Source organism: Cryptomeria japonica, chromosome 6 (assembly GCF_030272615.1).
Source record: "Cryptomeria japonica chromosome 6, Sugi_1.0, whole genome shotgun sequence".
Lineage (NCBI taxonomy): Eukaryota > Viridiplantae > Streptophyta > Pinopsida > Cupressales > Cupressaceae > Cryptomeria > Cryptomeria japonica.
The window spans coordinates 461756924-461783600 of record NC_081410.1 but is presented as its reverse complement, the minus strand read 5'-3'; the positions used below and the strand labels follow the sequence as shown (position 1 = coordinate 461783600).

General features: G+C 43.4%; 1 protein-coding gene across 6 annotated transcripts in view; it reads left to right on the top strand.

Annotated features, from left to right (window-relative positions):
* Positions 1-26677, top strand: part of LOC131050980 (protein SUPPRESSOR OF QUENCHING 1, chloroplastic) — a 381968-nt gene that overhangs the window by 273108 nt on the left and 82183 nt on the right. The window lies entirely within an intron of this gene.

Here is a 26677-nt window from a genome sequence, read left to right as displayed (position 1 = left end):
AAGAGTCTGACAGCGACATCGTCCTGAGTGATGTTATGGACGGAGCAGATGTTTGCAATGTCTTGGATGTGCTCAATGGGTGTAGTAGCTATTTCACCAGTGAAGTATGGTATACTCTTCAACGCAGCCACTAGTATGTCATTCCATTGAGTCAAAACAAGGGGACTCACCCCATTGAAGGTAACAAAGACTTGATTTCTTGCCATCTGAAACAATGGTCTATTGATATGAGTGGTGGGAGCCCTTGATATAAAAGCTCTTGTAAATGGAGGAGTAGAACGAGACCTGGGAGATGGAGTGTTTACAACCTCGTCACCCCTGACTGGTGATAATGAAGGTCTACCTCTCCTCCTTCTAGAGCCTGCAGATGGAAGCTCTATGAATTGGAAACTGCCCCCAGAAGATGCCCATGTATGAATTCTGGGCATGAAATCTGCAACCGCCCTCGGGAGCTCGGAGGTCTGGAGCTATGGAGTGTGACCACTTTGGCACCTCGAGAGCTCGGATATCCGGGGTGAGGAAGTTTGGGAGTTCGGAACTTCGGGGTCCTGGGATCTAAGCACTTCAGAACCTGGGGGTTTCGGGGTTCTGGAGTAAGATGGCTTTACTGACTTCGAAACCTGGGGGTTCCCGAGTTCCGGAGTACGCAGAGTTACGATGACTTGGAACCTAGGGGGTTCCAGGGTCCCAGAGTTATGAACTTTGTGTGAGCACAAACTGGTCCTTGAGCAGAGTTGCCAAGTGCTTCAAAGATGACTGCCTCTAAAGGCCAAAACACTAAGAATAGCACTAAATCCTTAGCATGTGAATTGAATAAGTCCCACCAAGCGTGCCAAAAACTGTTATCACAAAAGCTTGCACCCTTGCTGAGCTATCAACTCAGCAACCTTGTGAAACATGGAAACAACCCCGAAGTGTGGGACCTTGCGCAAGGGGTTGAATCTTCGGAGAAGGCCGGCTTCCTTCTCTATCTAGGTGCAGGTTTTGAACCAGCTCAACACTTCAAAGCTAATTCCTAAGCCTACCCTAACAACTTGCAAAGGAAAAGAGAAGAGAGAAATTGCTTGAAAACAAAAGGAGGTGATGCACCAAGAAGAGATAGTTCCTCTCCCTACTGAAATGACACAAGTAATTAACTGAAACACCTTGAAGATGCACAACTTTTAGTTATATGAGTAACCCCAATGCATAGATGAAGGTTAGAATCCACTGAATGCCAAGAGGGGAGAAGGATTCCCACAAGTCACACTCAGAAAACCAGTTAAGACGGCATATATGAAGAGAAAGAGCCACAACATGCGCCTATGATGAAGGTAAGAAAGGATACACAACATACATAGGTTGAAAGAAGGCAAGAATAGTGTTCTTCAATTAATCATAAGGCCAAACGCCAATCTTACAGTTATAGAAATGCAAAGATTACAAGTCTTCAAGAGAAGAGGAGAGCATAAGAAAACTCAAGGCAACAGCGAGAGAACCCCTTACAATGAGGCTTAACAGCCTTATATAGAAAAAATGGGTTACAATGGTGATCATGACCCCTGCATGTTAGTCTGGAGGTGTAGGGAAGTGCATGCACTTGACTTGTACATGCAAGCAACCTAGCCATACCCACAAAGACCAATCCGGAGAAGGTGGATTGACTGACCTTCCAAAGTCAGGCATGACATAAGTCACCCAGCATGGCCCCGTACTTCCCTTGATGGAAATCCTGCCAAAAACATTAAATGCACCCCTGTGGCTCCACAAAAAAAATGCATGTCACCAAAACTGTCGGAGCATTTAAAGCTTTGAGTGTCGATCACACCATCCAGAAGTGTTGCAAGTTGGAAGAAGCTGAAAAACTTCAAAGACCGGGGTCTCCGTAGTTGGGGAACTTCAGAGGCCGAGGTCTCCATAGTTGGGCAAGGAACTTCGGAACTTGGGGGTTTCGTAGTTCCGGGGTTGAAGTCTAAGCAACTTCAGAACCTGGGGGTTCCGGAGTTCTGGGGTAGAAGACTTAGGAACTTGGGGAACTTCAGAGACCGGGGTCTCCATAGTTGGGGAACCTCGGGGACCGGGGTCTCCGTAGTTGGGGAACTTCGGGGACCGAGGTCTCCGTAATTGGGCAAGGAACTTCGGAACCTGGGGGTTTCGGAGTTCTGGGGTTGAAGACTAAGAGGTTTCGAAGTTCCGAGGTAGAAGACTTAGGAACTTGGGGAACTTCGGGGACCGAGGTCCCTGTAGTTGGGGAACTTCGGGGACCGGGGTCTCCGTAGTTGGTGAATTTTGGAGGCCGAGGTGTCCGTAGTTGGGGAACCTCGGAGGCCAAGGTCTCCGTAGTTAGGCAAGGAACTTCGGAACCTGGGGGTTCCGGATTTCTGGGGTTGAAGACTAAGGAACTTCCGAACCTGGGGGTTCTGGAGTTCCGAGGTAGTAGACTTAGGAACTTGGGGAACTTCGGGGACCGGGGTTTCCGTAGTTGGGGAACTGCGGGGACTGGGGTCTCTGTAGTTGGGGAACTTCAAAGGCCGAGGTCTCCGTAGTTGGGCAAGGGGTTCCGAAGTTCCAGGGTTGAAGACTAAAGAAAAGCTAAGGGAAGGAAGGGAACTTCGGAGACTTGGAGTTTCGGAGTTCCAGAGCAGGAAAGAAAGAAGCTAAGGCAAAGAAACTCGGAACCTCGGGGTTCCGAAGTTTCGAGCTAGAGAAAGAGAGGGCCAAGGAACTTTCGACAAGACAACACTTCAAACGATGATTTCACTGCTTTTCTCCTTGATCAACTAGGCAGCGCTGGTCCATGGAACATATCTCCGATCGGTTCTCACTGATGGACCAAGGGTGTCATAAAATGACAACATCTCCCTTTGCAGGTGCTGCTGCAAATCTCCAAGTTGCTTGCTGTATTATAGTCCCTAATTGAGCTAGCCTATTCAAATGTTTCTTTATAGAGAGTAACTTTCATCTCTTAGCTCTTAAAATTGACCTTGCCCAATAGTTGAAGCATTTATGAATTCACAAAATGATAATCTCCAATTTCCTGGACAAAATATCCTCTTTAATCTACATTAACAGTTGTATTGGTATAGAAATGACCACCTTTCATAGTTTGCTTTGCAGATTTTGTTTTATTTCTGAACTAGTTATTTTCCAAACTCGTGCTATTGTAAATTTTTAATTATTTCCTTTATATCAAGTTAAATTGATGCATGCCCTTAGTTTCCCTATTGTTAGGGGTAAATAACTTATGTTAGTAGGAATGATAGTTATAATTGTGTTTATGTTGTGTTTATGGTTATGTTGCATCGCTGAGAGGTTCCCGTCGGGTAGTTGAAAGTTGGTGACGGTTGGCAACTTGGCCAACCGTCGGGTCTATATATTGTTTGGATGGAACCTCGGCAGGAGAGATGATGTATGGATATATTCTAGATAATGCAATAAAGATATAACTCTTCCGGTCTAGTTGTTTATCATTATTACTTATGCTGTGATATATGAATGTCTTGTTACATGAATAACTGGTACGTGTGGACAATACTGTGTTATCTGTGAGTCTTGCCAACTTTACATTAAGGACTAAACATTTTGGCGTTGTTGCCTGAACAAACCTAGAGATAACCATGGCGGCAGGGGGATGGAATTAATGGGCTGGCCATTCAACTAGCAATTAATTGTCGTGGACAGCGACATGCACGAAGAGAGTACCGCGGAAGAGGCACGAGAAGATCAGTTGACGACATACTTTGTAGAGTTGTGGGGCGTGTCAATTACACAGTACGTGTAGAGGGAGTCTCAGGAGAGAGCCGTCTTGGAAGGCACGGTACATGGTGAACTCACCGTTAGCACTCCCGTCTTTGACTTGCTCGAAAGTATTCCAAGGTTACTCGCCAGAAATCTGATTGCACTTCAAGACCAAAGGGAGGAAACTGCACGAGAACTCCGTCGGCAACAAGTACTCTGAAGGTAGGAGGAGCGAAGTCGTAGGGAGGAAGGGGAGACGGAGGCTAGTCGACGACGTACCTCTGGCACTTGATGCCCGTACGGCCAAACAAGGACAATCGTACCACTGCCACCGAAGGGGTAGACGAGGGAACTGTATGGAGATCTCTCCGCATAAAAGAACAGGCCGACCAGAGACGACGGCTAAGGCAGGTTGTGGACTCGAAGAGCCCGGAGAAAGGCAGCAGAAGTTGGAGTGTGAGTCGGAGTCATAGTCGGGAGAGACAAAGGCCGTGTATGTGGAAGGAGTTGGCCAAGGTCGCCAGGAACCTGCCACTTCCAGACGTAGTGGAGGAAGATCTCGCCGACCAGGCCCCACACTCAACGTCAAGTGAAGAGGACTCCGGAGCCGAGTCACAGAGCAACATGTCAGAATATTCTGAACAAGGAGAGGAGGCGGTATGGAACCTAAACGAAGAGATCGCCACTATTTTTGAAGCAACATTATCTGGCATCAGGAATTTGTCCTTGTCACAGGGCATCAAAATTGGAGGGTCAGATCTAGAAACCTCGAGAAGGAGGGACTATAGGAGCGAGGGTGACCAAAGCCTTGCGAACAGGGGTCCTACCAAACCAAGAGCGTATGGTACCTCCCAGACACATAATAACTTTCTGGCATATAGTCACCTCCAAGCGCTACATAAAACCCTCCAGGCAAGAACAATGGCACACACCCCGAGGAAACAAAAGCTTCCAAAATTCTTGGGTGACGAGTCGGAGGACCCCGTACAGCATTGTAAGACATGCTTGACCATTTGGGAGTCAAATGGCCAGGATGACTGGGATTACTGGTTGAAGGCATTTCTAGCCACTCTGTGAGGAATAGCCATTGACTGGTATACGAACCTGGATGCCCAGTATAAAACGTCCTGGAACAATCTGAAAAAGGCTTTTGAAGAGGAGTTCAAACTCCTATGGGACAACAATGAAATTGTGGCCGAGATTTACAATACCAAGCAGGGAAAAAGTGAAAGCGTGCAGGCATATAGTAGAAGGTTGAGGGAGCTGCTCAACAAAATGGAGAACCAGTCGGCTGATGGCCTCAAGAAGAGATGGTTTGTTGAAGGATTGGTACCATCCCTCAGACGAAAGATGAAGGTGGTCCCCCCGCCCTCGTATGATGAAGCATACAACCGTGTGATGGAAATTGAAAGTGAAAATATGACATCCCGAGGGAAGCATCGAGTGAGCGATGGTGACAGTACGGATGAAGATAGTGATGGGGAGTCCAAAACCGTGCAAGCACTCCGAAGGGATATGATGAGAGCGATGAAAGAACTAAAGGCTGACAAGAAAGGTGGCAGGGAAGGAAAGGAGCTACAGTGCACCGACTGCAAGACGGAAGGACACACTAAGCGGAGTTGTCCCTGCCAAGCCTTCTATGACATCTGCCAAGTAATGGGATATTCCATTAAGTAATGCCCGTACAACTTGAAAGCACAGAGCACACAAGTGCTCTAGGCCCAACCTGACTAGGTCACACCACCAGCGACACCTCCGAAGCCGGCAGCAAACTTTGACGCCTCTCCTGGAGGATATAGAAACAATCGGCGGGGTAACAACAGGTCAAATAATAACACGCCAAGGAGTAGAATTCAATACGACACGAAGGGACAACCCATGATTCAATGCAGGAAGTGCAATGAATGGGGTCACCTTGCGCGGGAATGTCAAAACGAGGGTGATGCAGGAAGTGTGTTGTGCAAATGGTGCAGTCTAGGGAATCATGAGGACATAGATTGTCCAAAGCAAAAAGGGGTGAATACGCTGAAGGTAGAAGGATCGAGGGAAGGTGTATTGGCAATCACAAGATTGCAAAACAAGAAAGCCATGTATCCTGACCCTTGCACGGAGAAGGAAAGAATCCAAGAAGCCAAGGCTGATATCAAGCAGGCGATGGCAGAAGAGCGGAGGGCCTCGCACCCAACTGCCAGTACACCACTACGGTCAGGACCAGAGAAAACTATCATTAAGCAGATGTTACAGATCACAATACCCGTATGAGTATCCAACCTTCTGCAGACCATGCCATAGTTGAGGATGGCCTTGACGAATGCAGCCGGTGACACCATCGTCGGTCAGGAACATTAGACGATGACAAAACCACATAGTACGACTCCGGTGAAGGAACCTGGTACGGACGCCATGGACCCTATGCTACTCACGGTAAGCATTGGACGAAAACCTGTCATGGTAGAGATGGACATAATGGGACAAAAAATCACAAACACGATTGTGGATGGCGTGTTCGGAGTCAACATACTACCGGAGGAAACGTGGAGAAGCCTTGGCAATCCTACTCTCTGGCCACCAACATTCCATCTCGTCGGTGCATACCAACATGGTATCAAACCTCTCAATACTCTCATGGCACAAAAGGTATTGATTGGGACACAACGATTCCTTCTGGACTTCGTAGTCATCCCACTGGAAAGAAAAGCATACGATGCCCTCCTGGGAAGGGGATGGCTGATCATGGCTAGAGCCAATCATAACCGGAAGAAGAATACATTCTCAATCGAGAGTGAAGGCCATAAGTATGTGATTGACTTGAGGAATCAGTCCATCAGTGAAGAGCTTGCGTCGTTCGACTTCGACTAAGAGGACTCAAATAGATGGGAGTGGGGTTCCGAAGGAGACAGAGGAGGGAAGGAACCCAACGAAGAAGGGGTATTGGAACTTGACGGATGCTCCGAGGATGGAACTAGCTCGTTGGCCGGACTCTTCCATTGGCAAATGGAGGACTACGAGGTCTTCCATCTAGAGTGCCACATGTTGCCAGTATGCGAGATTGGGGAATCGAGTGGCAGTATGGACGAACAGTCATTTCCACCGGAGTACGGCAGGTACCAGGAGGGAATGGCACGAGTGGATGACACGCCAGCCCACCAATTTAAATGAGACAAACCCATCAAGTATGAGGAAAGGGGGGTGAGAAAAGTTAATTTAGGCAAGGATGAGGACCCGTAGGTAATACTCATAGGAGATGACTAGAACCCTGTACTGAAGGCGGCGGCTTTCAGAATATTTCTGGAATGCAAGGACGTCTTTGCTTGGACCCTCAAAGACTTGAAGGCGGTACCGCCGGAACTATGCGTACATCACATAACCCTCGTACCAGGAGACCGTACAGGATGAACAAGAACTACGCAGCCAAAGTAAACGAGGAAATCAACAAAATTTTGGAAGCAGGGATCATATTCAAAGTGGAAACTAGTGACTAGGTTTCTCCAATAGTCATCTCGCTTAAGAAGGAAGCTAATCAGATAAGGATATGTGTGGACTTTAGGTACTTAAACGCAGTAACCATCAAAGATCCATTCTCGATTCCATTCACTGACAGCATCTTGGAGGAAGTAGTTGGGCACGAGATATACACATTCCTAGATGGGTTTTGGGGATACAACCAGATAAGTATTGCGGAAGAAGACAAGATGAAGACCACATTCGTGGTAGACGAAGGGGTGTACGCCTATAATCGCATGCCCTTCTGACTATGTAATGCACCTGCAACGTTCCAGAGAATAATTCTACACATCTTTGACAAAATGTCCGTAGGAAACTTCAGGGCATTCCTGGATAACTGGTTGATTTTTAGTGACCAAGACACCCACTTGAAGGGTCTCGGAGAATGTATGGAGAGGTGTCGAAAAGCTAGACTGGCTTTGAACCCAAGGAAATGCAGGTTTATGGTACCACAAGGGAAGCTTCTAGGCCACATTGTTTGTAAGGAAGGTCTGAAGACAGACCCAGATAAGATAGGAGTGATTGTCAACATGGAGAGCCAAACGAATGTGACAGGGGTGAAATCATTCCTGGGCCATGTCGGGTACTACCGAAGATTCATCAAAGGCTTTGCACAAGTCTCCTGGCCCCTAGATAAGCTGACAAGGAAGGGAGAGCCGCTTGTATGGGGTACGGAGCAGGAAGAAGCCTTCAAGGAATTGAAAGATTGGCTAGTGAGTGCACCAATACTGGTATACCCAGATTGGAATAAGGAGTTTCATGTACACGTCTATGCCTCCAACTTTGCAATTGGTGCTACCCTCACGCAGGTAGGGACACAAGGGCTGGACCATTCCGTTTTCTTCGCCAGCCAACTCTTGTCAAGGGCTGAACAGAGCTACAACACAACAGAGCAGGAGGCACTAGGGATGGTGTACGCCGTACAAAAGTTCTGGCACTACTTGTTGGCTACGTCGTTCACATTTTATATGGACCATCAAGCACAAATGTACTTGGTAAATAAACCAATCATCCAAGGTAGGGTAAGTAGATGGCTACTGCTCCTGCAGGAGTGTACCTTCACCATTATTGTACGAACAGGAAAGTCCCATGTAATAGCCGACCAACTATCATGGATCAGATTAGGGGAACCAGTCGAAGGGGTGAACGAGGACTTTCCAGATGCACACTTATTCCAAATTGCAATACTACCATCTTGGTACGAAAAGATTGGCCGATACCTCTCTACCTCCACATTTCAAAGGGAGATGCCGCCAGGGGAACGGAGGAAGCTGGCACTAAAGAGTAAGACCTTCCAACTAATCAATGGGCTGCTATACAAAATGGGTCCCGACCAAAGCTTGAGGAGATGTGTTATGGAGGAGGAAATTCCCGGTGTGTTGAAGGAAGCACACGACGGGTTAGCAGGCGGACATATGGGACTAGATGCGACTGCTAGGAAAGTACTTTTGGCTGGCCTATGGTGGTCAACTCTACACACCGACGCTCGAGAGTGGGTGATCGGGTGTGATACTTGCCAACGTGCGGGAAAACCACTCAAGAGGGATTTCATGCCCCTCTTTCCTTCGCAGCCGCAGGAGTTATTCGAACGTTGGGGTCTAGACTTTGTGGGACCTTTGAAGCCGAGTAGCATGCATAGGTGCAAATATATTGTAGTAGCTACGGAATACCTCACCAAGTGGGCAGAAGCGAGGGCCTTGTCAGATAACACGGCTCTGAGTATGACACGGTTCTTGTATGAATAGATCGTCACAAGGTACGGGATACCCCTTCAAATCACAAGTGATACGGGAGTGCACTTTGTCAACCAAGTAATTCGTACCATGACCGTAGAATTCAAAATCTTTCACAATCTCTCTAGTCTGTACTACCCCCGAGCTAATGGGTAGGCAGAAGCAACCAACAAGGTGGTGGTGTCAATAATTTACAAATCATGTGGAGTGGAGTAGGAAAACTGGGATGTAATGGACACCCCAGAATGCCCAAAAACTAAACCAACTACTGATAGGAATTTAGTCAAACAGTTTGCATCCAACTCCTTATTTCTCCGTTTAATGTTTAAACCTCTTATGGCTTCGGAAATGAAATGTTTGTTTGTTTTTAAGTCTTTGCATAGATTTGAAATCACATAACATGAACTAGAAGGAAATTACAATAATATGCAACATGAAGATTGAACTACTGCTGATATGATATTATTTTCAGAATTAATAAAATCAAATACATAGCAGATTTTTCAACTCACTACATACTCCAGCATTTTTGACATAATGTTCGAACAATGACTTCCCATCTTGCTGCTACAGTAACATGAATAGTGTTGCACTATAGTAGCATGAATAGTGTCATGCTACAGTAGCGTGAATAGTGTTGCGCTACAGTGCTGCTACAGTATTAATTAGTCTTCAATCAATCCAATATCTTCATAAAATCTCCCTTTCGAATGGCATAAGCATTGGTCAAGAAGTGAAGAAGGTATGAGCAAAACACCAAATCTGCCTGTAGCTGGAGATGCACCCAATCTGCCTGTAAATGGAGCTGATAGCAATGGATTCCAAAGGCCAAACCCCAAGGGAATGATGTCGAGAATGTCACAAGAGACGATAGACGTCCTCTAATGCCAAGAATGGATCTGCAACTCACACATCAATTTCTTCTCATATTCAACATGCTGAATGAAGCCACAAAAGCTTCCTTTTATTCTTTCTCCAAGGGTCGACCCAACTCACTTGAGCAATGTGGGATAAAAGATGTGCAATATAAAACATATTAAAATATTCACTTATGTCTCCCTTGGGTGCCCCTTTGATTTGCACACATCCCCATAAAATAATATTAAAGTAACACTTTAATATTTTACAATTAAATTAAATGTTACTTAATAACACTTAAGGCATTAAAATATATTAGCAATCGGACTCTGAATAGCGCGAGTGATAGCTCGTCGAAAAGCTCTCGCCGAGGGTTATCGAATCTAATCATCAAAACTAGCCTCCATTGTGTCCTGCTGACTTATTTAAAATAGTAAGTATGCCTTAAACTAAGTAAATCAACTTCGTTTTGGCCCAAACTGGAAATGACTAGGCCAAAACACTCCAGGATCCCCTTAAACCCTTCGTTAGCCCTCGGGACCATGTAGAGCTAGGCTAATGCACATACACTTGGTCAAGTGCTAAAGTGGGGACATTACATGGGAGGAAAGGCTACCAGTCGTACTATGGGCTTACTGCACAACATACAAAGTCACTACGGGGCATACCCCATTCTAGCTCATGTATGGGTAGGAGGCAATGGTACCAACCGAGTATACTGTACCTAGCCTGCAGGTGGCGGTGGATAATAGACTTGGCTATGAAGAGAGCTTGAGTGCAAGACTTGGCAGCCTGATAAAACTGGACGAACGGAGAATAATGGCACAATGGGTAACGGAGGTGGTGCAACACCGACGGAAGTGTTGGCATGACCAGCACCTACGGCGGGTCAACTTCCAGCCAAGGCAGTTAGTTTTGAAGTATAACGACCAGAACGAACTTCGATCGGGGAAATTTAAAGTTCGATGGCTCAGACCCTATAAGATCAAAGAGGTCGGGGAAAACGGGGTGGTGAAGCTTTCGACTCTGGACGACAATCCAATCAGGGACCTAGTGAATGGTTCCAAGCTGACAATCTACAAAGAATAGAACAAACCTGTAATTGGGATTAACATGCTCGTATACGCTACCAAAAGGCACTAGACCATTGGCCAAAGCAAGGAAGTCGAAGAAGACCTAGTGGTAAAAGAAGAACCCTACCGGAGAGATGAAGACTGGGCGAAGCCTTTTACGACCATAGAAGAACGACTTGTGCCGAAACGGATGGAAGGTGTGGCGATTCCCAAGATCCACAAGCACCTCACAAATGCGTATTTTGGGGACCCGGCTATGTGGGTGTGGGTCGCAGGACATTGGAAGAAGCGGGCCCCATATGAAGCTCTTCGGGAGGGGTACGTAGCATATGATATTGATGAAGAAGCGGAGGCCCGAAGGAGAGCGAAGAGTGCAAATAAAGAGGAGGAACCGGTAGACCTGGAGGAGGAGCTTGACTTGGAGGTGCATCGGGCAACCCTAGGTCCCTGTTTAAAAATGGTCCTGAAAACATTAAGATCTATTCGTCATCGCCTCCCAGCCAGGCGAAGCAAAAGCCGGACCCAATTCATTGTACCAGGTGATCCCTAGCCCTGCGGAACCACCGGAGGTTGACAGAGAGAAAGCAAAATGGTACCAACAGTACGAGGGTCGCTATATTGACGACCGATATAAGGGGGTGGGACCCGCTCCATTAGTTGACAAGATATGGGACCTGGAGTATGTAGGGACATGTGCATAAGAATGTTATAGGAGACTTCCGCACGTTTGTATGTGGTTGCACGATTCGGAGATAAAAATGAAGACTCATAACGATCCCTCAGGATTGAAGAGGAACAACAGTGGGGATGAGGACACCGACCAGGAACCAAACAAAAAATGGAAAGAAGACTGGACATGTAACAAGGGAAGAGCGAAGAAGAAGCATAGTGTTGACGTGTCTGAAATCGCATTGCTGCAAACTACATACAGCCAACACAGAATAGAATGTACTCGCTGAGTGTCCTATCCTCTCTTGAGATAAGGAAATCCCTAATGCTATTTCTTACATTTGATCAAAGGGGACAACCTCAAGGTTTCGTTTGTCAGGTCTTGACTGCGGGATTACTCAATGGTTTGATGTGTTTTTGCTGGAAACACAAGGGGACTTACGGTGAAATAGGCAATTGTTGGATGAGTTCCCTAGAACTTTAATAGCCTTGTTTATCGAATGGTTTAAGATGGGTTGATACTGTTTTCAGCAGGATTGCAGATTCTCTTGGTAAAAAAAAGGGGAAAAAGGAGAGATAGGGAGAGAGAGGTACAAAAAATCTAAGTCATTTAACTAAGATAGCATATTCAGTAAATAGACAGACACCTCCAAATAACTAGATTAAGCATTACCAGCCATTTAAGCACAATACTTGCATCAATCTAATGCGATCTTCAAGGGAAAATTGAGTTTTCATGCTATTAAATACAACATCAGAACTTTAAAATTCATTCAGTGAGCATTCAATAACCGAACTAAGCATATGAAGGGTTCAGATTAACCATGCAGAAGGAAAGACAATCAGCCATTCCCTAATGGTATGAACATCGAGGATTCTATCAAATGTTTACTTAGAAAATGCTATATAAAGGAAGGAAATATAACTGAAAATTCTAAATTAATGAAGAAGGAGACCATGCACTCACAAGGAAACTTGAAACAGTCTTAACTTTGCATTAAATCCTGTAAATTTCGTCAGAGCTTCAGCAACAATCCATGAGCTTCTTACAAAATGAGGGAAAACCAGTCCCTTAAATAGGCTTCAAAATGGATGAATTCCCAAGATCTAATCTAAACAAATGGCCCAGATTCATCCTATAAAACATGGCTGCCCATACCCATAAATGGGGGGCAAATATCAGCAACTACCCCCAAAGGGAGTAATAACTACCCAAAAAGGTAATTAAAACATATCCAAAATAATTCAAAAAGTGCACATACATAAAGTTTACATTTAGTTGACTTGGAAGTCAAATATGACCCTTTGGCCAAAAAGTGCACTTTTCAAAATCAAAAGGAAAAAAGCACTTTAGGAGAGCACTTTTTCCTTTTCAGCTTCACATCCCTTTTCCAGGAATTCATCCTCGCCGTGCAAATATTCATGCCAAAGGTCCCAACCTGCTGCACGTTCCTCACGAACATACTGCTGAAACCTGATGTACAGTTGGAATAGCAAGCTGAATGGAGGCATAGGAGGATGACGAATTTTATACTGCATACCTTCAAGGTATTGGTCTACGTGCTTCAAACCGTCCTTCCAGCTGGAACGATTACGCTCAAAGCACAACATGACTGAATGGAATTGACCAGCAGAACTCAGGTCCCTAGCGGAATAGGTGATCCTATCCGTCCCTAGTCTTTCCTCCCAGTTCGGCTGCATCACTTCATCAGACAGGTCATTTTGCCATCTTGAGACCATTGTCTTGCCGAGTTCTTGCATGCCTTTCAGAATTGTCTCGCATGCATCGTGTTCTTTATCAATGATTTCTCTTGTGTCATTCTTCATGGTGATAGTCCAGGACCATTCTTTGAAAATGCCGATATCATGGGGGTGCAGGATGTCGAAGAGTGTGGGGATCTGTGCCTGGGTCCAAAAGAGAGCTTTTACGAGGGGAAGAGTTGTGGCAGCCACTTCATGCATTCTAAGGGATTCCCTTTTTACCTCCAATAGTCTGACCAGGATGGTCTCTCAATGGTGGACCATTTCTTTTACTTCTTCGAGGATTCGTTCTCCCCTCTCTTTGATGCTTTGTACCCATTCTCTGACGGCCCTCGCAGTATCCTGTACTCCTTCAAATTCTATTGTGGTCCTTCGTGCCAATGCCATCGAGGGAATGTGGGATTCAGAAGCATTGTGTAATGGTCTCAGGAGTTGATCGATGTATCCCTCAGCCTGCTCAGCACGAGCTCGATACATGTTCTTTTCAGCTGTTATTTCTTCAAGTTGCTTGAGTATGTTCTGCATTGAATCCTTGAATTCCTCCTTTTCTTGTTCCTTAGTGGCTCGTCCGATGGGGACAGTCGTGATGCTGTAATCTACCAGTGTAACCTGATCTGCTGGCTTGTCTACAGGCGGGGTGGCGATGTGAAGAGTACAGTTCCTTTGCTCATCTTTGGTTATGCTGGAATATGCCTTGGGCTTTTTCTTCCCCTTGGCTTTAGCTTGATCTATAAGTGAGAAGATGTCCTCCAAATCGATGGGTGGCTTTGTGGTGGCCTTGGGCTGAGCTCGGGCAATTAACCATTCTTGAGGTACAGTCTGGGTTGATGCTATGGTTAAGTTTGCACTTTGTTCTTTGATGTTTTCCACCGTCTCATCACAAATTTGCAGCTGTTCCATTACCGAAGGAGTGGAGGAGGTGTCAAGTTCTTTGCTCGTAGCAGAGTTCTCTCCCACTTCACTGAACAACTGTCTGGTGCCTTCGTGTGATGGTTGCTCTTCAGTCTTTTCGAGCTCGCGGCTCTCCTCTGCCTTTTGCTCTCCTTCAACGGTAGAGTCATTCTTGGTAGTACCATGGAGCAGCAACTCATGGCGGCTCTGTTGGGTGGGTTCATGCAATTCAATCCCCTGAATGGATGGAATCTCTCCTTCCTCAATTTGTTTACCTGGCTCGACTTGTTCAATGGCTCTTAGCTCAGCATCTAGCATGTCGGGTGCGGGAGGATCATCAACTCCAAATGCATCAATATCACTTTGGGAAGGCGGAGCAAGTATATAATCTAGTTCCACTACATCATCAAACGAACTAGGGTCCTTTGACGATGAAGTGACCTCTGGTCTCCTAATGGGGATCTTTTCCCTTCTTGTTCTTTTAGATGTCCGAGTTCCTCTGCTAGCCTTAGCCTTCTTTCTTTTCTCAGGTTTTTCAATCTCTTCCTTAGGTGCACTGGAAGTTCCCTCATCTTCGGAGGACTGGGAATCAAGACTACCCATTAAGTGGTAAGTGAACTGGACTCCCTCATGAAGTAGTCGCTCAATCTGCTGATGCAACCATTGGTCAGTATATCTTCCTGGGGCTGCCATAACCGCCTCAAAATCAGTGATCGGGTCCTGTGACCAATCGATGCCTTACTGCCTCAAATTCCCTGAATTTGTGAGTTGATCTGGGACCCGGCGGTATTCAAAGAGTCGCATTTGCTGCACATTCAACCTAGAATATTTGCACCTACGGACCTCATAGTCATCAGAGCAGTTATTCCAATAATCTTCAATTGTTTCCTTTGCTCTGTATCGCCTGCCATAGGCCCTCTTTGCCAGATTGTCGTGATCAAAGCATTTCCTTGGAAAATGCTCTTGTAGGCCATAGGAGGCCAGCTCAGCAAAGGATTCCTCCGCTTGGGATGGGCTCTTTACATGGACATCCTGGTTGCCTATAATCATAGGGAATGCGAATCCAGCCTGCTTCATGTCCCTGAGTAAGCTGTCGGCCGGACATGACTGCCTTGCGACCTCCATAAGAACTATCTTGTCGGTTGGGTACCGTGGAAGTCGGAGAGGGGCACCATCAAAGCCAGCTATCCGGATGTAGGAGAACCTTGGGAACTGGATGAACCAGGCACCATATCTTTGTACCAGAATAGTAGCTTGCTCTGAGAGCCTTATGTGTAATCCTCCCTGCATTAGCCTGACCAGGCCCATTGTGAAGGCATCATTGACGCGCTCATATTGACCAACGGCATAGGCCGAACTGTTCTTTTCTCTTTGAGCTATATCCTGATAATGTAGCTGTGGGTAACAATCATATACTTTTACCTGATCGGGTCCATTCCCAATTTCACCTTTCATTATTAAACCTGGCAGTGGTTGGTTCCTGGCGAACATGTAGACCAAATAGGAGGTCATAGTGGAATACTTCTTTGTCTCCAGTTCTATCAGCTGAGTGTGGATGTTGTCACTTATGATCTGGGCCCAGTCAAACTTGGATTTCCCAGCGAAGACCTGTTCTGTGAAGTAAAACATCCATTCTTCAAAGTAGTTGGATTGGGGAAGTCCCATAATCCTGCTGAGCAATGTGACCATGTCCCCATGCTCGTTGTGAAAGTCGCTTCTATGGGTCTTTTTCCCAATCCTAACGCTTGGAGGTCTTCTCTCCTTGTACCACTCTTCATTCATTAGTGTTTTGCACCTGGCGAGATTCATATCGTACGCCCCTTGTGCTTCGTCCATAGTTGTTGCTATAGGGTTGTTTGGGAAGGTGTTGACGTGTATTTTATACACAATCATACACAGAATAAAATACCAATAGGTATCTTATCCTCTCTTGAGAAAATAGTCTCTAACTGCTGAAGATCTGCAAAAAGGATCAGTTAGATGGACTCCAAGGTTCTTCGATGTAGGGTCTCTACGTGTGGACAAGCTCCAGTGGTATGATGTGATTTGCTGGGATCACAAGGGGACTTACATGTGATGATTGAACTTCCGATCTGCTTTGCTGGACACAGGCTCTTACTAACTTAGATTAAAAAAATGGAAAAAGGATAAGGGCGAAGAGAGGATCTAATCCTAACACTAAGAATGTAGGAGCAATGATTTGATTTTTGATGAAACTCTAACTAGGTCTTGTTTTGACATCAATGGAACATCTACACAAGACTAGTGCGATCTTCTAAGGGGAGCTTTATGATGTTCAAATTATCACCGCAGGCATAGATACCATCCAAGTTGATGCATATCAATGAAGAGGCAACAAATTGAAATTGAGCTTAGGCTGAATGATTCCAGTTGACTACGCAAGGCAAGTCTGCAATCAACAAACTGCTAGTAGTATGGATGTACGAATTCCACCATCAATCAATCACATTTCCTCCATTCATCTAATCATCTACCATCTAAGATTGAAGACTCAACAAGAAACCATGCAAATTGCAAGAAAAACGACATATTTCACCATTACTTCAATGAAAATGGAGTTTGTTTACAATCAATGGCAACAATTTCTTGCCTTGTCCTCCTATTCTACTCTAATTGCTATTCTATCAACTATATTCTAACTCTTCCAACTATTTACAACTCTCTCTAATCATCCTTTACAAATGAAATGTTTGGGCTTATATAGTGCCCACAATACAATTTGATGGCTTAGATCAATTCAAGATCAATGGCCAAGATTTTACAATGAAAACCCTAATTAGGGTTTGTTACAACCATTACATAACATTCAATGTTTGACCAATGATAAAATTGTATTGCTTGGACACATGTCCCTTTTAGAAAAATTGACCAATGGATAGCCAGGGTAGGTACATCGGAGTTTGTGCCACCTTCCATGAGTTAAGTACATTGAATCTGGACATGCTGAGATGGACTTCACTGATTGGAGAAGTGATGACTAGGACGCCACCTCATTTGACACTTGTAACTTGGTAGATATTCAACTTGATGTTGTTGAGAAGCTTGCTTTAAGTAATCCATCTGGAACTATTTACTTCTTCAACGAGCCCTTTGTTCTAACTCCTTGTGTCCTTGATGTGCAGGAAGATGATGTACCTCGCCTTGGAACACTGGATTGAAAGAGTTCGCCCTTGTCCTGGCTTGATCGTCCTGGCGAAGACCGTCCTTGATCCGGCTTGATTTTCCTTGAAGAGATCTCCATTTGATGCCTACACAACATTTCAAAATTAGTAACATGATTTTGCAATACATAACATAAATTAGAGAGCAAATTTTAGGAAACTTAATGATAAGTCCTTTATTAATCATTTCCTAAAAAAGACTGAGCTAAGGCAAAACAAAATTCCAAAATTCAAAATTAAGGCAATGACGATCAACGCTCAAAATCAAAACAAAAAATCCATATCGCCATACCTCTTTGAGAGCTAACTCTAGAATGCAAAACAAGGAATTTGCCTAGGCAAAATCAAAATTAGATGGCTTCAACGTGATCTCCTTCTTCAAAATATCAATTTCGCCACCCTCTTGTCCTTGACTTGATCCTGAAGGATAATGAACGTCCTCTTTATTAACTCGCCACCCTTCAAGTCTTGGACGTGATCTCCTCTTCAAGTTAGCAATTTCACTATCTTTGATATGTCCTTGACGTGATCTCCAATGCCTTGGACAAGTTCGCACTTCCTTGGATAGTACTAACGCCTTCCTTTGGATATAAATTCGCACCTCCTTGAACACAACTTCGCACTTCTCCCTTTGTCTTCCTTAAATCGCACTTGAGATGATAAAAATGATAATGTGAAAATAAAAATCTTTCACCTCCCTTATATAAGCGCTTCTCATCATTCACCCTAAGGCCGACTTTTGTGAAATAAAGCAATTTTAAACGATTTTTAATTAAATAATAAAGGCCGACCTCCCTATCTAAGCGCTCCTCTTGATTTTTATTAATTAATAAATAATTAATTAAATGCCTTTATCATTTAAATTGACAAATTCGATTTTTACAAGGCAAAATAATTAATTAACATTAAGCGCAATATTTAAATGCGATTTTTAATAAAATATCGATTTTGTTAGCATTTAAATAAATTAAAAAATGTGTTTTAAGCGCCAAAATGAAAAAGTGAGAGGATACGTACCTCATCGCCCTGGTCCCTGACTGGGGGACAGGAGCGATTTTGCTCTTGTGGGCCTCATTTCACTTCATCACCTTCGAAAATTATATTCAACGGATTCGCAATGCCTCCTTTCATTCATTCATGCCTTGAGATCGGTTGAAATTTGGCGAGAAAATCATCTACAACAAAAATCGCTCTGGTCCCTTCCTGAGGGACAGGAGCGAACTTAAGCATTTTATTGTTTTTGATCAAGTCTGGATGCTCTATCATGCTCATTTCGTCCTTCACCATGCCTTTGATGTCTTGATTCGTCGAAACAAGGTCAGGAATGGCTCAACTAAGCATTTTCGCTCTGGTCCCTTGGTGAGGGACACGAGCGATTCGCCTTGGTCCCTTGGAGAGGGACCGGAGCGCTTTTCGCTCTGGACCCTTGGAGAAGGACACGAGCGAAATTTGACTTTTCGCACTCTCTATCAGGATAATTTTTATGGAATATAACATTTAAGTATAAGAAAGAAGAAACATATATATACTTTCAGGATGTTTGAGAGTGGTTTCAGACCTCCAGGAGTTATATTGCAAAATCTAGTTTTTGGAGGTTTTTTCAGTTTCCAGACTTAGTCAAATTCAGGATCAGGGCATTCCAGACTTAGCCAAATTTCAGGATCAGGACCTCACTCAAGCCGGACTTGCTATCCTATGTGATCCCCTGGGCGACGCTTCAAGTTATATTCATTTGATAAAATGCACCTCTTTGGACCTTTTCACATCGTCAAGACGTTAAAATCTTGCAAGGACAAAGCAAAATTGGATTTGTAGCTCCGGTCCTTCACTGAGGGACAGGAGCGATTTTTCCCCTGGAGGCATTTCTGTGCTCATGAAAATCTTCAATTTATATTCAATGGAAAGATCTCGCCTTTCTCCATCACTTCCAATTCGTAATTCATCTTGACCCTACAGGAATAGTAAAATATTTGAAAACGAGCTCCCGTCCTTCACTGAGGGACAGGAGCGATTTTGCTCCTACAGGCCAAAATAACATGATTTTACACATTTAATCACTTCACAAGGCAAAAACAAATCATTTCCAATGCCTAGGATCAAATATCAAAAAAGTCAAAATTTGGTCAAAAATATTCAATTGGACAAAAATTCACATTTCATCTTCAACACTTAGACAAATTTAAGCTCTGCATCAACATTCCAATTGAAAATTATACCATTCTGGCAAATTCATTACATTCAAAATTTGCATTCTAGAAAAGGAAATTCAAAAGCTCCCAAAACCGACTGGATTCAAACCAAAACCCTAAAAAGCAAAGCGAAAACGAGCAAAAAAACATGGGTCCCCATTTGCAATGGGGCGATGTGTGAAAACGTCACAACAGAAGGGAATGTCAAATGCGTTGCCTATGGCTTCAGGGGTGAAGTTAGCGAGGACCATGTTCTCGAGGAGCAACAATCCAGAACTTGGCTGGTAATGTCGGGCTGCCTCCACTACTAACTCATAGTTCTGCATTGTTGGAGGAAATTCCGCTGCTTGGGCGATGCCACTTTCAATCATCTGTCTAGGCCTGTCGTAGGCATTAGGGGAGAAGACTCGGTTTCTGAAATCTTGGATATCAATATGGCCTAGGTCAGTATCATCGACATTGTCCCAGACACTGAACTTTTGACTCTCTCAGTCCCCCTCTTTGATACTGATACTTCATCCTTTCGACTCGGCGAGGGATATCTGATTTGGATGCTCGCGATGTCTTGGCTGTAGCGGGCGTCTTTGATGATTCTACTGCCGATTTAGGCATTTATCCTGCACAGCCGAACGCGGATTACGAGGCGATATAAAGGAAGTAAAGCGGGTTAGATAAAGGATACACCAACATACCAGGATCAATTCAAAAATCGAATTGAAAGAACAACATGATATTGTTAGCTAAAAACTTGATTGATTTAAACATAAGTATTTATGAAGCTTTTTGATTGCGGATTTACGCTTAGGCATTAATTTCAAACTGGACAAAGTTTGAGAAATTTTCCTAAGTTTGAAAATGCATTTTCTAGCTGATTCTTAGGAGTAAATTCTGATTTTAACCGCTTTGCATGACGCCTTATAAATGGAAAAAGATGCGATTTTGGATTTAATCAGTTTAAATTAATTTTGCACACATCTATCCAATTTATAAATATTTCGAATGATTTCAAGAGAGGTGAAGCAGACTTACCTGGCGAAAATGAATGGCTAGGAAATAGTTTTCTTCTTTCACCCAATCCAAGTTTGATTAGTTTTTGCAAGGCAAAATAGGAGATTTTAGGATTTTCGCCCTTGACCCTTTGGAAGGGTCAGGAGCGAATTTCCTCCTTTGGCCTAAAATCATCACTTTTGGAAGCAAACATCAACTCAAAGGTAGTCTCAAGGGCATTTCTTACCTTAGTCTAGTCTTGTCTTAGCATAAATTTGAAAGGAATAAGTAGGTTTTAGGATTTTCGCTCTAGACCCTTTGGAAGGGTCAGGAGCGAAAATCTTGTTTTAGGGCTATTTTGCCATCCTTTCAACTTCAAGTCTCCTCCAAGGCATAGAACATCTTGTCTCACTCCTCTCCAAGGTATAAAAACTAAAATCTTGTCTTGATTTGCAAGGAAAAGGGGCATCTTAGAAATTTCGCTTTGGACCCTTTGGAAGGGTCAGGAGCGAAATTTTCATTAGGCTTCAAAATTTGCATTCTTGGCAACCAAAATCCACTATAAGACAATCCAAATGCCTTCTCACACCCTTGTCCAAGATTGGTTTTGCTCAAAATTTGGAAAAAAAGATGTTTTTAAGGATTTTTGCTCTGGACCCTTTGGAAGGGTCAGGAGCGAAAATCACCTCTAGGCTCAATTCCTTCATCTTTCATGATCTCTAGCAACTTAAAGTCACTCTTAAGGGCAACTTCCTCTTGATTTTGCCTTATCCCACACTTGACCTAGCAAAAACTTGATAGCAAAAAGAAGTTTTGAGAAAACTCGCTCTGGACCCTTTGGAAGGGTCAAGAACGAAATTTTCATTTTTGACCCAAAATCATCATTTTTAAACTTGAAACTTCTTTGCAAGGTAGGATTTCATCCTTCATTACCCTAGGAATAAGATTTCATGTCCAAGAAAGGTCAAAAGATAGGTTTATAAGGAATTTCGCCCTAGACCTTTTGGAAGGGTCAGGAGCGAAATTTCCTTTCCTGGCTAGAATCCTTCATTTTCACAACTTCTAAACATCCCCAAGGATTCCAACATGTTCATTCTTCTTTTCATCATGTCTTGGACACCAAAACTAGGCCAAATAAGGCAAGAAATGTCTCTTAGAGAGATTTTTGCTCTGGACCCTTTGGAAGGGTCAGGAGCGAAAATCACTTCTTGGGCTAAATCCTTCATTTCTCCCTTTCAAAATGACCTCAAGAGGCAAAAGCAAGTTATTTTTCTTCCATCCATGCCATAACAAATCAAAAACTTGACTTCCTTTATTGCAAAAGTAAGAGATTTTAGGAATTTCGCTTTGGACCCTTTGGAAGGGTCAAGATCGAAATTTCCCTTTTGGTCCAAAATCCTTCATTTTCAATGCTTTCAAACCTTTCAAAGGCAATAAGAATGTCCAAGCTTCCTTCCAAGATACCTTGCAAATCAAAAATTACCCAAACTTAAGAGGAAATGAGCTTCAAGAAGATTTTCGCTCTGGACCCTTTGGAAGGGTCAGGAGCGAAAATCTCATTCCAGGCAAGATTGCTCATTTTTCAAGCTTTAAACCACCTCACAGGGCAAAATTAGATCATTCTCCACATTAGGGACAAGGTTTCTAACCCATTCAAGGCAAGAAACAAGGTTTATGATGAATTTCGCTCTGGACCCTTTGGAAGGGTCAGGAGCGAAATTCTCCTTTAGGTCAAAATCTTGTTCTACAAAAATCCACCAACTCCATCTCAAGGCAAGATCAAATCAATTCACCCTCAAACATGCCCTAGAAAGCAACACTTAGCCAAAGCTGAGAAGAAAAGGTGGTCCACAAGGATTTTCGCTCTAGACCCTTTGGAAGGGTCAGGAGTGAAAATCAAGATTTTAGCTTGATTCTTGACCTTTTGAAAACTAATCCTCCTTGAGAAGGCAAACACAAACCTTTCTTCACGCATCCCCATCAAGATCCTGCCTTTAGCCAAGTAAGAATGAGAGCTTTCAAGAATTTCGCTCTAGACCCTTTGGAAGGGTCAGAAGTGAAAAATTATATTCCTGGCTAGTTCCTCACCTTGGTCCATTTCATTTCCTTCCTCCAAAACTCTGTCAATCATCATCAAGTGCATTCGCTCATTAGTTTCTGAAATAGCCACTCCGATCTCCCTCTAATCACTGACTCTGCTCAATCGACTCAGACCTGGAAGAAAACATGACTCTAACAAGAAAACCATCAAATTAGACCTATCCTGACCTTAGACCTATTCACCCTGCTCTTCAGTCTCACCATCCTGATTCTCCTGAAAGGAAATACTTCATTAAGGCAAACTCAAGGTTCCAGGCAGACAACTAACGACCTCCAAAAACTAGGCCAGACTCAGCTTGGAAGAAACCCCAAAACGATCTTTCAGAGATTAGCCCTAATCTAGCCAGCCCAGGCAACCACTCACTCACTCAAAACCTAGCAAGCAGAGAGAAAAACTAACTAAGGGAAAGCAAAACCCAAAGAAAAAGAAGGGGGTCCCCATTCAGATGGGGCGATGTGTGAAATGGTCACAACAAGACCACATTACATGGCAATTAGGGAACGAGGAGAAAGAAAACTTCTGGATAGACTTGTGGGATGGCTGACCAGTTTTGTCCTTAAGGGGGGAGGTGTCTCAAATCAAACAGGTGACTGAGGCTATCTGGGGCTCAAAAGTAAAGGATTATCTGATTAAAGGGAGATGTAATGGAGTGGATGAATGGAGGTGGAAGGATGTTGATACACTACCACTATCCCCCCAGTAAAAATCTTGGTTTAATGGGATTTTGGATGAGTATGCACCAGTGCTTGGTATGAAAGAAGATGCCATTAAATGGTGTGGATCAAAATCAAGGAACTACTCAGTCAAAATAGGATATAATCTCATTGAAAATGCATAAATTCAATTAGAGTGGTCGTCGAAGCTATGTTGGAGTTCTAAGTGCCTACCTAAGGCAGGGGTTTTTTCATGGCTAGTCCTGAAAAAAGAATTCTAGTGGGAGATAGAATGATGAGGCTGGGTTTTAACAGCCCGTTCCAGTGTTTTATGTATAAAGAAAAAGAAGAATCTTTGGACCACTTGCTGTTACAATGTGATATGGCTCAAGGAGTGTGGAAATTCTTGTTAGGTAAACTGGGGTGGGAAATCCCTCTTCCAGATAAAGTATTTGATCTTTTTAAAAGTTGGTTCATGGAGTACAGGAAATCCACCCTTTCGAGTGTATGGATAGTTTCGCCATCCATTGCGATTTGGGAATTTTGGAAAGAAAGAAATGGGCGAGTGTTTCAAGATAAAGAAGAGTCGCTAGCCAGAATTTGTGTTAGGGTGGAGGGAGCTATTTCGGAAGTTGTTTCTGCTGTGACAGCAAATCATAATTTTGTGAAACATCCGTATGGCTTGATGGATAGCTTTATTCAAGCCAGGTGGCTGTTGACTAAGATCAGACCCGTCCATGGGTCTCAAAGGGTTAATCCTATTGGTAATAACTTGAGAGATGAGGAGATGATTTTGATTAAAACTTGAAAGAGGATGGGTTAAGATCAATTTTGACGAGGCCTCAAGGGGTACTCCGGGCACTTCTGGAGCAGGATGTGTGGCCTGCGATGATGAAGGGAATATTCTTTTTAAAGGAGCATAAAGGTTGCAAGATGAAACCAATAATGAGGTAGAGGTGCAAGAGGCTTTGTTAGCAACTGATTTGGCAACAAATATGAAGATTTCGAAAGTCCATTTTGAGGGAGATTCTCAAGTTGTGGTTAATGCAATCATGAAAGGAGTAACCCCGAGTTGGAGACTAAATAAATTTATCACATTAATCTGTTCAAAATTAAAATCTTTTCAAGATTTTTGCATCTCGCATGTAAGGAGAAGTGGAAATGTCAATGCTGACGGATTGTCTAACGTGGCATGTGATCTTGCTAAGGGAGAAGTGAGGTGGTGGGATGGTAATGACAGTACCATTCAATGGAGTTAAGATGTTTTGCCAATACAGTACCTTGTCATACTTGAAATGTGCGAAATGCATTTCTTTTCTCTTTGTTCGTGCCTAGGTTGGCTTGAGCATAATGGGCAATTAATGCCGAATTGCGGGAGTTGGGAGAGCTCCATTTATTGTGAGAATGGGAATTATTTTGTTTATTCATTGAGGCAGTCGAGCGGATTTGGTGGTAGTTACTGTGGTTTTTGGTGCAAAGTTAGGTGGTTTTTGTGGGGTTGCGATATGGAAGCCAACTTCACACTTAAAACAAATAAACTCATGCCTGATTTTTGGGGGCCGGTTCCTGCAAAACGGCTGCAAAATATGTTCATTCCGAAGGACCCCCTATTCTTGAGGCTTGTTCAATTGGTCCTTGGTAAGGAGGTGGTTGTTATTGGACATAGATACAGAACAAGGGTGGACATCTACGCGTTAATTATGGCGTGGGGGATCAATTTTGGTTCGGCGATAGTGCCAAGAGATTATTTGCTCAACATGGAATCTTGGCTGGAATGGGTGGTCTCGGGATGGGGATTTAACGTTTCGGAGGGCATCCCGGAGGAGTACGTTGAGCTCAAAGACCGACATTTGCAAATTCCCTTTCTAAGACTCCGTGAAGAGGTAAAAGGTAGATTTCGGGATGATGCAAGGAGAGGTTGGGAGGGCCTGACAATATATATTCAAATCATGGAGTTGTAGGAGACTATCAGGCAGGCAAAGGAGGAAGATGGGGTGGTGGAGGAGGTGCAAAGAAGACGACCGATAACTAGGCGCCTTTCGGCAGAAATGGCTAAGCAGTGTTTGTCGCGAGCTAACAGAGCAAACGACGAAGGGAACAGGGTTGGGGGTGGTGCGAGCTCATCGGATGCAGAGGCAGGGAAACGGTGATAAAGATGTTGCAGGACAAGGTACCTCTTGGTGCCATTTCTCTTTTCTGTTTATTTTCTTGAAAATCTGAAGTTACAGTTGAAACAGTTTGAATAGCTTATGCCATTTTTTGTTTGGCAATATGTATATGTCATTCTCGTACTTGTTTTGTGGGGTAGGGTTTGTGCAGATCACTGGTTTATGGATGTATTTTTTTGGGTGGTTTGGAGGTTTTTGTGGGGACTTTTTGGGTGGTTTGAGAGATATGTTGGATGATGTACTGTTTTAATTTTACTCAATAAAACAAAAATATTGCCGATCAAAAAAAAATTATAATCGATTTTAATATTCATTTTCTTCAGCAGAAGCATCAAGGTCAATCACAATCAATTGGATTGCCATTACTACTAGCTGTGCCAAATGTAGAAGCTAGTTCAATTTCATTTTTCAAACATTTGACAAAATGCCAAATCATTAACAACATAAGGAAAGTGATTTCACAAAGCATAAGCAAACAACTGCTACATATGGATAATGTAAATCAAGTGAAATCAATCTTAGTAATGCTGATATAAAGTTTTCTAACCTCGTGTTCATAGGTATAGCTCACAAATGCAACTGAAATGATATTAAATTGCTTGCTTGCTGGCATATTTTGATAAAAAAATGCTGTCACAAAGTTATGAGAGTGAAACTGAGGTTTTAATTTATGAAATTAAGCTTGGGTATGGTCATTGGTACTTCCTGGGTGCTTGGGTTCTTCACATATTAACCCACAAAGAACCCACGCACCCAGGAAGAACCCAAGCCGTATCCAAGGTTGTACTCGAACCGTACCCGAACCCGAATCATACCCGTACCAGGACCCAAGCTTAAACAGAAGAATCCGGTATCTTAGATATCCAATCATTGGGGATAATGGATTTTTTACTTTATGCATGACATCTATTTCTCTTATTCAAGTTTATCAAACTTAATTTATGTCTATAATTTCGTACAAATTTCAAGTTTTTATATAATTATCTCTTTTGCATACTCAAATCTAAAAATGATCATTTCTAATAACACTTGACTTTGGGTATTGAGCCATGACCATGAAGTAATGATACAAGTAGCCTTTAAGGCTAAATGCTTCTAAAAAAGTATGTTTCTTTAGTTGAGTTCTAGTTAAATCCAAGGCATCCATCTAAACATGTCAGCTAACATTTTTTTATATTAAATGGGTAAAAT